The sequence below is a fragment of the Gavia stellata genome, chromosome 6, assembly GCF_030936135.1.
Source record: "Gavia stellata isolate bGavSte3 chromosome 6, bGavSte3.hap2, whole genome shotgun sequence".
NCBI lineage: Eukaryota > Metazoa > Chordata > Aves > Gaviiformes > Gaviidae > Gavia > Gavia stellata.
Genome location: NC_082599.1, coordinates 25,414,294 through 25,427,933, shown reverse-complemented (window position 1 = coordinate 25,427,933; position 13,640 = coordinate 25,414,294).

The window sequence follows — 13,640 nt, the reverse complement described above, 5'->3', positions numbered from 1 at the left end:
AGACTTTGGGGTTTAAAGTAAAGCACGGATAAAAAGTCTTTATCCTAAAACAAACCCAACACCAATTTCCTTGTTTCATTTGGAGAAAGATGCTGCAGTATTGTATCAGAGAAATCAAAGCTCAGCACCATGAGTATGAACCCTCTTTACCTGCAAGACTTAAGACTTCATAGTGGCCTAACTGACGTACAGGTGACATTAACAGCCATTAGACAAAAGGCATGCAGACTGGCAGAAAAAACTGTCAGCTGGCACAGAAAACTACCTTGTAAGGAATTTTCACCTTTAGGTTAGAAATTGTGGACACCTGGTTTTCCATGATTTTTCTGGGAAAGAGAAGGGAAAAAACAAGGGCTTTGCTGTGGATGCCATAAAGGTTTTAACCCGAGGAACTGCGTGAAAACAACCCAGAAAGTGACTGTGGCCACAAAATACAAGCAGCATAGAAACTTCTCATATAGAAGGCCTGGAGATTTTCCACATTCGTACATCAAAATTAACACATTAAACCATTCCCTGGTAGCGAAGAAAAAGCTGAGTATGACACACTGCAAACCCTTAAACAAAAGGCATTCTAAACACTTTAATAGTTTCTAACACATAACTAAGAATTGAAGAAGAAAAACATGCTTTTTACCAACATATATCCTTTAAAGAAGTTAGCCTTTTGTTAAATAAATTTTAGCAAATAAAATGCTGCCTGCAAGGTAAAATATTTGACTGATTAGGATTAATTCAATCTAAAAGTTTTTTATGCCATAGAAAAAAAATACTTTTCTTCAAAATGTCTCCAATTTTCTCCACAGACCTTTCTTGAAATAGTTTTTGTAGGATATGAAACAACTTTCATTTTTGCAGCAAGCACACTGCAGGCAGTACTTTAAGAAGACTGTCCAATAAAATTCTTAGTTAATGACCTAATTTCCAGTTGCATTTCTATAATACATCATTTATCCCAGTGCCAATCAGTATCACTGAATGCTCTATAATAATTTACTTAGTCTCTAAGTAGGCACAGGAAAACAAGTTATTAATCCAATGTATTATTAGCTGAATGTCCATATATAAGGCCCTACTACACATTTACAGCATGCTACGCACCACTATGGGTGTCAGTGTTTATATCTGTGTTGCACATTAATCACATCATTTCTTTGGTTGCAATACAATACCAGTTGGTAGATGTAAGGATGCAGCATGCATGCACACCACAAATAGGGCTACATAAAAATAAGGCTACATATTTAATAGCCTGCACATGCCAAGTATGATTTATGGTTAAATGTCTGCTTCTCAGAACAGTGAAAACACTGTTGTTGAAGTCCCACCACATTATTCTACGAGATAGTAAATCTGGAATACCACAGTGTATTTCCAGCCATTTGTAACAAACAAGACATTCTAGATTTCCTATTTTTCTTTTATTCCACACGTACACAACTGTTACTGGTACATATCAGAGGCACAAAAAGGTGGTTCTGAGCACAAAGCACCCAAGGGTGGACTGGGATGAGCAGGCGTGCACAGAGGCAGCCCACATCTCCTTGAGTGGTGCTGCTTCTCTGCACCACCACCATGAGGCTTGACCTGCATCATCAGGGCAGCTGATCATCAGATCGATCATCAGATCAGACCAGCCGTGGGCAAATGGCAACAGAGACACCTTCCCAGGCAAAGCAGAGATGTGAATGATTTGTGTAATGACAAATCCATGTGTCTTGCACACTCCTTACCTAAAATGCCAACAGTTGGCGTTTTTGTACAATATTCAAAGAGCCTTTTCTGGGATACCTGAAGGCACCGCTCGTATTAGTCAAAACACAGATTAAGATCTCCACAGTATTTGCTCAGGCATTCCAGGGTCCTGCCTAGAGTCTACTAAGAGCAAAAGGGTCAGTGAAGCAAGTGTTCAGCCAGATGAGTAATGTTCGGAGTCAAGAAAACAGCTGGGCAGACGCAGATGCTATCTAGGTTGCTCCTTCAGACAAACAAAACATTAAGAGCTCTGATTCATGCTTCGCAATAAGTTCTGTCAGAACACTAGCTACTGGTGCTCAAGATCCAGGTGATGCTAGAGAGAGATCAGACAGCGATGAAAAAATCCACCACGCACAATTATTTTCAAACGTATATACATCTTTGATACTGGGCATTTATGTAACAGCAACTCTACACCAAAAATAAAGCTACCACCATTTTTCCCAGAATCATAGCCAACCTCCCCTCCAAGGATGAGACCAGGGAGTGCTGTCAAACACCGAACCCCACAATTTTCGTTGGCAGTGTAATGCTGCATCAGCACTTGGCATCCTCATCTAAACAGGTCATGGCAACCACAGCACCTCTGACAAACTCTGGCTATAGAAAAAAGACTGAGGTGTGCTGCACAACAATTTTGAAGTTTCCAGGTAATGAAGTAGCTAGATGCATAAGCAGACCATCAGCTGTATTACAAACTTGAAAGTGCCTTCCCTGTATTTGAAACCACCCATAATAACCGTAAACTTGATTTTCTACAAGGAACAGAATATCAGGGGGAAAAAACCGCACGTGAAAGAAATTGAAAATATTTTAAATTCTAGAACAAACAGTGAAAGGACATTTTTTTCTCTTTCAAGTATTTTCAGACAGCCTGAAGTAAGAATTCAGGCTTGCAAAGCAGACAACTAAATGCTGAAATCTGCCTGAAGTAGACTTCGGGCGACGAAACAATCCTTTAGGGATGGAGACTGCGAAAGGTCCCTGATGAACAGAGAAAGGCAAATGTTGTACTCATCTTTAGAAAAAGACCAAAAGGACAGTCAGGGAACTACAGACTAGTCACCCTCACTTATGTCCTTGGGAAAAATCACAGAGCAAACCCGCTTGGAGCACATCTCCAGGCACATGAAAGTGGTGGTAACTGGGAACAGTCTGCATGGATTTAGCAGGGGTAAATCTTGCCTGACCAACCAAATTGCCTTCTCTGATACAACAACTGGATTGTCCATTTTCATGGACAACATGAAAATGATGAACATTACTGACTTTAACACGGCTTTTGACAGCCTCCCACACGATTCCTGTATGCAAGTTAAGATGTTACACTCTGGATAGGTGGACAACTAGTTGGGCTAAAAAAAAAGTTTAGCTAATTGTTCCAGAGGGTAGTGGTTAATGGGTTGCACTCTACCTGGAGGCTGGTAACATGAAGTACTGCAGGGGTCCATCCAGGGACATGTCCTGTTTAATACCCCTGTCAACAACCTGGAGGAGACGATGGAGTGCACTCTTACCAAGTTTGCAGTTGATGGGGTGTGGATGTTAGTATGTCAGGGCTGCCATCCAGAAAGACCTGGACAGGCTGGAGAAATGGCCTGATGGGCAAGTCATGCAGTTAAACAAGGACATACAAAAAGTCCAGCATCTGGGAATAAAGTCCCCACCCTGCAATACTACATGTCAGGGATGACTGCACGGGGGCAGCTCTGCAGACATAGCCCTGGGGAAGGCAGCAGAGAGCAGCTGCACAAGAGTCCCCATGACCCCAGCAGCAGTGGGGTCCAACAGCTGGAACAGGAGCACAGGTACTGCATCCAGGGAACCGATCACCCCCCTCTGCTCAGCGCTCATTAGACCACATCTGCATTACTGAGGCCAGTTTGAGGCCTTTCAGTACCAGGCAGGCACCGACAAACCCAGGAGTTCAACAGAGGGCACCAAATGACGGTTGAGGGCTAGAGAACCTGTCCTGTGAAGAGAGGCTGAGGGTCCAAGGTTTGCTCAGCCTGGGGAAGGGACATTTTCAGGCAAATCTAGTAGCAGCTCCCCAGTATCTATAAGGAGGTTATGAGAAGACAGACAAGATCTTTATGATAGCATATGGTGGGAGGAAAAGAAACAACAAGGATAAATTGAAAGAGGAGATTCAGACAGGACACAAGCAGAAACTGTTCACCCTGTTGACAGTCAAGGAGTGGAACAGGTTATCCAGAGAGGTTGTACAGTCTCCATCCCTGGAGGCTTTCAAGATACAACTGGATAAATCTCTGAGTAGCCTGGTCTAATTTCATAGCTGACCCTGCTTTGAGCAGCTTCCTCAGGTTCCTTCTGACCTGAATTACTCTACAGTTCCATAGGATTCTTTCTACTGCTGAAAAGACCATCTCTGCAGTAAAATGCTTCCTGGTAACTCCCTGATTGAGAAGCTGAAATGACACAGTATTAAGGGGACGATACTAACTGGACTACTCAGTCCAACTTGTCTACTCATACTTGGAAGATTCCTAAATGAGATTTGGAGTCTAGCAAGAAAAAAAAACAAACACATTACTTCTTAGTCACTTGAATGAATACATTTGTCTTGCTTAGAAAATCACAAAGCAACTCAGGTAATCCCTGTTTACTTAAAATGTGATGTACAACTTATTCTTGAATTTGTAAAATGTTTTAGTATCTACAAATGAAAGCATTTGTGAGTCTGGTATCTTTTCTATGTAATGAACAGAAACTGGCCAGTTCCTGAACAGCCTCACTGCAGAGGCCAGTCAGGGTAAACGAATGCAGGAGAAAGGGAAGGTCCCTTCCCACACATGGAAGTACTGATACAGAGATGCTCAACATTCAGCATTTCAGAAGAAGGAATGTAATATTTGCCTGTTCAAGCTGGGAAAATATCTTCTAAAAGAAGTGCCTTTAATTTTGGGAGGAAACTTCCCAGACTGTTCATCCCACCATGATGAAATGCATGTTACACTACTGGCAGACTCATGAGAAAGCTTTTATTTTATAGCCTACAAATTAGCCAGCTAATACTCTGCCTACAAGAGAAAGAAGCATATAACTTTTGGCCTGTGCTTTTAATGCTACACAATTTTCATTCCCAGAATAGGGTGATGTTTTAATAAAATTTTCCCCAAAGAAAAAATCAAGGTGCTGTTGTGTCAGTTTTTTATGCAGCAATTCGGCAGCTGAGCATTTGCATTAATTGAGTATGATACCAGTGATGATTCTCTTCTGCAATCGTTGGATATGCTCCGTTTCTCCTCCAGATGGTCTTCTCCCAGTTGGCAGAATTGGCTGGGAAGTTGATGTCCTTTTATAAATTGACAGCTATCCTAACAGTAACCATGATATCCTGACATTTTCAGAATATATAACAAAATACCGGGGTCCAGTTATCTTCATTGGGTGTTTTGGCATTTTGTCTTGTTTTGGGGTTTTTTTAAATTTTTTTTTTTTTTTTTTAGTTACATGACCAGAATTAGGTTAGAGAAATTACCACTGATTTGAGGAGAAAGAAAAAAAGAAAAACAGGGGAATCACATCCCAGGCCTCTATCTGGGCCCACCGTGTTCAGATGCCTCGCCTTTTGGGGAGTGAGGAATGAAATTTTACACTACCTAAACATGCTGAGCATTGCTCTACTCCAGATGGAGGGAATCAAATCCCAGCACTGCAGCAGCAGCAGACATCCATCCGCTGAAGTAAACCACCCATCGCAACATGGGACGTCAACAATCTGTTAAGAGTTAACATTAACCCCAAAATTACCATTGAGAAATCTGAACAAAACCAAAGATAAGATTCCAGAATTTTCAAAAGCTCATCTGCATTTAGCCACCTTTCCCTCCCTGTGAAATCCGAGTATCTTATCAGTTTGTTGCTGTTTTTTTCCCATCACCTATGTAACGTTAGAAACAACAATTAAGTTAAAAGCAATACCTGTTCTCACTGAGGGTTGTGTTTTCACTCTTGGTCAAAATCTAGAATTAGCTTTATAAACACTGTGTAATTGACCTGTGAGGTTCAATAGCTCAGAACATATTGAACAAAGAGCTTAGCAATATTGAAGAAGGGATTGAACATAATGATTAATAGCCTCTGTAACGAGACTAAAAATTGCAAGAACCTCAATCTTCATGCTCCAGGGCACAGACTTATAACCAGCTGAGATCAGGAATAAATTTCTGCCCACTACATTACTGTGAAGCTACGTGCACTGGGAAGAGTTCACAGCTTTGGAGAGTTGCAGGACCTTCAGTTTTTTCCGTTGGTTGGAAAGCATCTACATTGGTCCTTAAACATCTCAGAAAGCAGGACATTCCCAGGGAGGAACTGCCGAAATTGAAATAATTTCTGACAACTGTTCACCTCAGTCTGGTTTTAAACTTTTTTAAAATAGTGAATATTCTACAATATTGTTAGAAAACTGACTCTAGAACTTTACTGTTCTTCCTTGATGGTTGGAAAAAAAACCAAAACACAAATATACCACAGCCAACCTCAACCAACCTCACCCCACAAACACACACACAAAAGAAGAAAACAATTCCAGTCAAATCCTTTTTTAATGAAAACTGGCTGCAGATTTTTTCTAAATTGTTCTGTTCTTATGAAAAAGAGGCTGATTTTTCAGTAGGAAAAAAAAAAAAAAATCAAGAACATTAAAGCCTTTCTAGTTTTCATTCCAAAAATGTTTCTATTTAGATAGGACAAAATTGTGCTCCACTTGCTCTACTTTTTCTTTCCCCACCCATCCTTCCATGGGCTGGATTTCTTATATGAATTATGCTTTCTGCTACAACTGCATATGGCATTCCCACAAGATATTTTCCTATTGTAGGACATCATGTTGGAGTTAGAGACAGACTTGGCAGCCCAGGAAAGAGATGCACAGGGCACCTAAGATCTAATCCCCATGCAGTAATTGACTGTAATCTTGGGGTTAACACTGCACTGGTACTTCCAAACCCAGTAATTTGGGAAAACATTGTTTTTAATTCAGATTAGCTAGACAGGTAAGAATTCTCTCTAATTTTAGCATTTATATTGCCTTTGTAGTTCTTTCCATCTTTAACTTCAAACATTTAAATATTTATTACTATTTTGAACAGTTATCCTTCCATACTCATGCCAACGCAGTCAAATTTGCCATAGCTTGCCATAGGGTTTTGCAATCCCAGTAATATTTCTTTATTTACTACTGATCTCTGAAATCCTTCTTGCTTACCAAAATCTTTCATGCACTAAAGAATAACCAATTCTAGCCATTTCACTACCAGCATAAATAAATGGGGTTTGAATTTCTTGATTTTATGATTTCAATGAAGACCATAGTCTCAAAAAAGAAATGTTCTCCTATTGTGTAATAAATAAAAAGCCATACACGAAACACACTAAATATATGAAAATCTTTACATGAAAACTAAAAATAAATTAATCACAAGAGACAAGAGGGCAGAAAGAGCTTCCGTTGTCATTACCATCTGAAAAAACGAAGTGCCACCATATAACAAACTTAAGAAATTATTCTTATGGCAATAAGGAAGAAACAACAAAAGCAGAGCAAGAATGGGTTTTTTCCCTGTAGTCAGAGACCAGGGCAAGCTCTCCGTTACTCTCCGTTGGGAAAGCTGGACACAAACCTTCCTGATCCAAGCCAAGACTATATTAAAGTGAGAAAGATACTTTAATACTCCATTATAAAGGAGAAGCCACAAAGCCTGAAGCCTAGGATATAGCATTTAAAACTGTAAAGGGAGAATAAAGTAGAATTATTGAATTCCTATACATACTCAGAACAGGTGAGCCAAAACATGGAAAACATGACAGAAATCAAACTGGCATCTGTTACTGCATGGCAAAGCGCTGGAAGGAAAGGACATAAGAAGGAAAGTTACCAGAAGTTGAAGAACAAATATCTTACAATTTGGTTTTCAGTTACTTACAGTAATAAGGAGTCATGCAGTCTCCTAGGATGCCTAGTACACTCTCCTATATACAGGTGAGGATAATACGGTATTCTCACCTAAGCGTGGTGAAAAACAAAGTCTTAAGGGGGAAACTGGAACTATTGCAACAAAAAGCTGCAGCAAGAGCCTCACAAGGTTTAAGTACACTTAATTAGAAGACAAATTGATACACAGGGCTCTGCAACTTTATTGTGCAGCAGAAGCCACAAAACCAGCTGAATGCATCTTGTTCCTTCTCTACTGCTACGAAAACTTCAGTCAAAACTCACTGTATCTATTCCCTTGATGGTGCTGTGGGCATAGTTAAACCTTTGGGGAAAAAAAATAAATATTAAAATTAAAAAAAATAATCCTGATTCAGAAAAGTCTAGCTCAATTTGGATGCAAATGTGGAAGAAAGATACTTTATAAAGCAGCAGTGACAGAACCTAGACAGGAGAAACACTATAAAATTAAGAGAAAAATGTTTTTTCCTCCTCCTCGTTTGCTACTTTTTAAAATTTTAAGGAGACTAGGATAAAAGAAATACCCTTATTTCTTTTTTTTTTGCTGTAACTGAAAAGATGACTCAATGAGTTTTCATTATTTATTCATTTATCTTTATGAGGGAATTTCTCCCAAGAGATCAAGACAAACCTCTCAAAGCTGCTCTAGTATAATACAGGATGAATAAATTAACAAATTCACTTCAACCGTTTTCAAAGCAGATCCACATTCTGCCCACGTATATCCACATTCAATTCTCAGTAACATCAGCAGGCACTGCCCATATATGCCAATCACTCGCCTCTACAAACCTGAAAAGTGAATGAAGCCCATCTCACAAGGAACATGAACAAGCACATCAAGTGCAAGCACATACACCTTAAAGCACACAAGCTGCAGCCCCCAGACATGGGTACGAAAGTATTACTCTCCCTACAAGGGAGAAGGCAAAATATAAATCAGTATAATGTCGGAAATTCTGGAAGGTCAAAATCACTACTTGAAGCAAGGTGGCCGATAGGAGGAATATGGAGTTAACAGGATTATGTTTGTTTTAAATACAAAATTAGAACGAGGCTGTCTTTTCCAGTGGCCAGGAAAAAGGCATGAAAGCACAGTGGGTCCCAGTTCCTATTCTGGCCCAGGATAATTACTAAGAAGAAGCTGGAATGTTTTATCTGGAATTTCTTCTGAACAGCACAACTGCCCACAAGAATTTTGGTCCTACTATGGTCCTGATGCTCCAGTATCATAACTTGTTTAAAAACCCACACACATTAAAAACTAATTTCTCAAACAAAAAAAAGCTGTTCAGCATTAAAACTAGTGGCCAAAGTTTTGTTGATCAGATACAAATACATTAATTTCATATATGATGCAAAAGTCATATATACATAGACATGCTGCACAGCATCCATGTAATTCAACTACATTTAGTGCTGAATATTTGGCTGCCACTTCATATGTAAACAGAAAGAAGGTACCTCCAAGAAAACAGCCAAGATCACCCATATGTTTTCATGTCTTATATCAGACTTACAAATGTACAGAAGAAGAGGAAGCAATTTGTCATGCCATAAATCAGTGATTTCTTGAATAACTTCTCTGTATTTCTTGGACCACTCAAGACCAACGCTAGGACATTTTTTGGAAGCTAGTAACCACCTGAGGGGAATGAAAGCCTGTGAGAAAGCAGAGAAAGTGTTCTGTAGTTTATTAGCTGCCATGAAGTGCATCTTTGGTCCTTAACATTTTGTACTATTTCAGGCTATGATAGAAATGTATTATTACGCTCACACAGGATAAAGTTAAACTGCATATTTAATTCTCAATGACATTTACATACAGAAGACTTGTTGCTTCAAATATCTGTAGGCATGTTCTATAGCTTCACTTCAGCTCAGGATTGTATTTAAAATGCAAAAGCAGAGCAAGTCTGTGAAACTAGGGATGGGATTGGAATTAATTCAGAATTTTTCTTTTAAAAGTTTCCAATCTCATCTAACACAATTGCACAAAAATCACTACAGCTTTTACTTCTCCATTTTGGAGTGCACAAACTAGTAAAATACCGTTAAATTTACAGAAAAATAAAGAACAATACCCATTTTAGAGAAGCAGAGCTGGTTGTCCTGTGCATGCAGTCAATTCTCCCAGCTCTTACCACCATAACTGCTACCAACTTGCTGTTTTGCAGAGAAAGAGTTTTTATTTGCCCTCTTTCCTCCTCCTCAGAGATGCAGTTTTACTGTATGCCACTTAGGCTAACAGGCAGTAGAGACTTCACATTGGCAGGCCCTTGCCAACCACTCATTAGCATTTTCTTTGCTCATTTTCCAGTGGAAATGGATGTTACAATTACTAGCACCCAGTCACTTTGACTAACTACGGAATTATATTATCAACACCTGCTTTTCGGCAGAAAAATGTCCCTTGCACTGCAATAGCCCTTCCTTCAAAAGAAGCCATCTATCTTCGTAGAGTAGTTAATATGGTTTTGACTGTAGAGGCCCTCCAGTCACGACAGGCCAGCAGTAGAGATCAGACCAGGTCTAACAAGCAAGAGCTGCGGCAGTAGTGCTGCCTTAGTGCAAAGCAAAGCTCTCCGTCTGAGAAGTATCCAGTTGGTGCATGGGTTTGGCCATCACTTGCCAATGAAAATTCTACCCCACGGACAAGCTTTTTCCTAAATGAATTGCAAATTATATACCCGTGGAGTGCCAGCTGGTATTGTTTCTCTGTAGTTTTCCATTGGTTTCCCTCTCTCTCTCCCCTCAATTAATACAACAATATTCATGCCCTGTCGTGTCTTACTGCTTAATTATGTACTTTGTGGAACAAAGCTTTAAAAATGAGACTATCAAGCTGGAGGGGGGAAGGGGGAAGAGCAGGACAACCAGATGTGCAGAGAGAGGGGGAAACAAAGGGCATTTTGAAAGGGGAGTGAGAGAATTAGGATTTGTGTGGGGATGAAAGGATGGAGAGACAGAAACAGAACTAGAAGATGTGCCTAAGACGTGTTGGTTCAGTCACTTTAATTCTATAAAATTATATGTGGTATTAAATAATGCATCCTGCAGTTATCTAACATGATTTAATAAATACTATTTATTACGAGATCTCAACCTGCTCCCATTTTATGAACCAATAGATACATGCTTCCTGCTGGCATAGAAAGAATGCTGCACTGTTTTACAAAACTGAAAAAAAACCAAGGCAGCTGAAAATATACTGGCAAATCCTGCGTTAGAAGGTATATTTTACTTGTATTAATTAATTTAGACTAAAAGGTATTATGAAGAACTGCTGCACCAATATTTAATTCAGTCACAGTAAGCAAGACAGTTTTTCACACATCCATTTTATCTAAACTTTCTTTCTTTATCCAGTATACTGCTAAAATTTATTTTGCATACATAGTCAAGGGAAGATACTTAATGAATGAAACAGTAGCTGCTTTATCTTCACTTACAACTTGAGTCACATCTTCACACTGCAGGAACTCCCAGAGCACAGTTCTGGAATCAGTTTTGGGTGGGACACAACTATTGGAAACTAAGAGTTTTTCCAAAAGCATTTAGGCTCACTGTACTCCTAAAATATCCTCGCAAAAATAATTAACAGCAGTATCAAGTATATGATATTTTGCCATGTCAAAATATTTTGTACCAAAAGTACAAAAATTTGAAAGGAGAGAGATTTTTTCCACTAGAGTAGGAAAGGACCAGCAGAGCCCTTCACATCCCCACTAATCACAATTTTACAGCATCACCCTCATATCCAGAGCGACCATTAGGGGAAATTAAGCTTTTCTAGTTTTCCAATTTGTACAAGAACATTTAGAATCCAGCTGTTGCTTCCTACCAGTGCCAAGTGAGGCTGGGAGCAAGGGGAGGTTTGGTCATGACGAGTTAGTGTCTCTGTGTCATTTGCTGACTCTCAAATGGCAGCATAACAGTTAGGAATAAGACATCTTTATACTTCCCAATATATCAAGGAGAAAAAAAAAAAATTGAGGGTCATGGTTTCCTTTACAATTTTGAAAATCCTTTATCCAGTTGCAGTAACTTCAGGTTTTAAGGGTGAGCTGATAGATAAAGCTAGCCAGGGCTCTGTGTGTGTGTGTGTGTATATATATATTTATTATGTGAATATGATGCTGATGATCATGATGCAACTGGTTCTCAGAATTATTGTGTAGGCAGCAATTCTCCCTACTTCTGTACGGGAATGGAGAATGATGTATTCCACATCCACATGAATTATATTTGTAAAAATATTTTATAGGAAATAGCTTGCTCGGTATTGATCTACCTCTTCTGGTTTCACGCACCATATACAATGGTCTTCAAATATTATTTGTTGAACTTGATTCTCCTGTATTGAAGACAGACAGAGGCATATTTTCCTTCAGCCTCTTGCTGGTACTAAACACAGAAGGAACAGCTTTACAAATGAAAATTAGGACCTTAAGGCAATTCATAAAACAGAAGATAATGTTCTCTTTGGACAACAGAGTTAACAGAAGTATTGACTTTAAGCAGCAATTGCCTTAGAAGTAAAGCAATGAAGGCCTCCATATTTTGTAGCAGGACCCTTCAATATCAAAAACAAAACTCAAAGAGAACTCATTTGCTTGCCTACATTTAATTTAATGTCCTCCAACTTGAAGTCACTTAACTTCTCACACATGACAGTTTATTCAACTGTTCTAAAGAAGCCCAGTACAAGTTAAAGTTGATTCATCAAAAGAACTGTTTCAGTTTGTTTTAAATCAGATTAAGAGTTAAACAGCCTTTTAGATTTTCTTCTAACTTATTTACTTTATTTTTATTATTTGTGAAGTTTAATACTTTAAAACACCTAATGTAACAAAACATGAAGGGAGGTTGTGACCATGAAATTTAATGCAAAGGAGCCCTTTCAAAAAAGGGGATACTCAACATTAAAGTTCCCAGTAATAAAACTGAGTAAGCTTGGCTAAATCTTCAGTGCAAAATTCAGGATATGTTCATAACCCCAGAGAGCCTGACCACTAGGAAGTTTGCAGAATCCAAAGCCATATAATGTTGATGTCCTTCTCAAACAAGCTTTCCTGAAACATGACTACTAGTCAAAAGTCTCATCATCAAATGCCATATGACTAATCCTGGCAAAAACAGCTTAATCAAGTAGGTTGTCAAATGCTTTAAGCCATGCTGTGTCTCACGTTCTCCATGAATTAGTTGTCTTTTTTTTTTAAGAGACTTGCACAATCAAGAGTAGAATGTACAAAAAAAATACCCTACAGAAACAAAATGGCCCTTTTGCCTACAAATTACTGCCATGACAACATTTTAAATCCAAAGGGGATATAAGCAGGAAGAAAGAACTGCCCCAGAGACTACAACTATTTTACTAAGCAGAAACAAAAGCATTCATTTTCAACAAGAGATTTCTATAGCTAGTTCTTTTGTTTTTAAAGGCAGTTCCCACAGTATAACATACCCCACTGCATATCAGACTTTCAAACATCAAAAGGCCAAACTTAACTAATTAAATCAATGTACACTGGACAAACTAAGAATTTTCCAGCTTTCTCAATCACAATGTAAGTTTTAATTCACATTAAACTCACACCCAGTCAGCCAAATACATGCAGGATGCCTTTTTTCAAGGTTCTGTTATGTCAATAAGAAAAATAATTTTATAATAAAGAAAATGTCACTCGTCCAAAATCTATCTTACCACGCTACAGTAATGCATCGAATGACAAATCCCTGACTCCTGGTAATAGCTGGTATACATCAAATACCATCCCAGTTCATTTGAATAGCCTTTATTGAAAACAAATATAGACAACTTAATATCTGTTTTCCATACTAAACTTTTTAAATATATCAAGTCCACAATTTAATAAATTAGTACATTTTTAAAATTCAT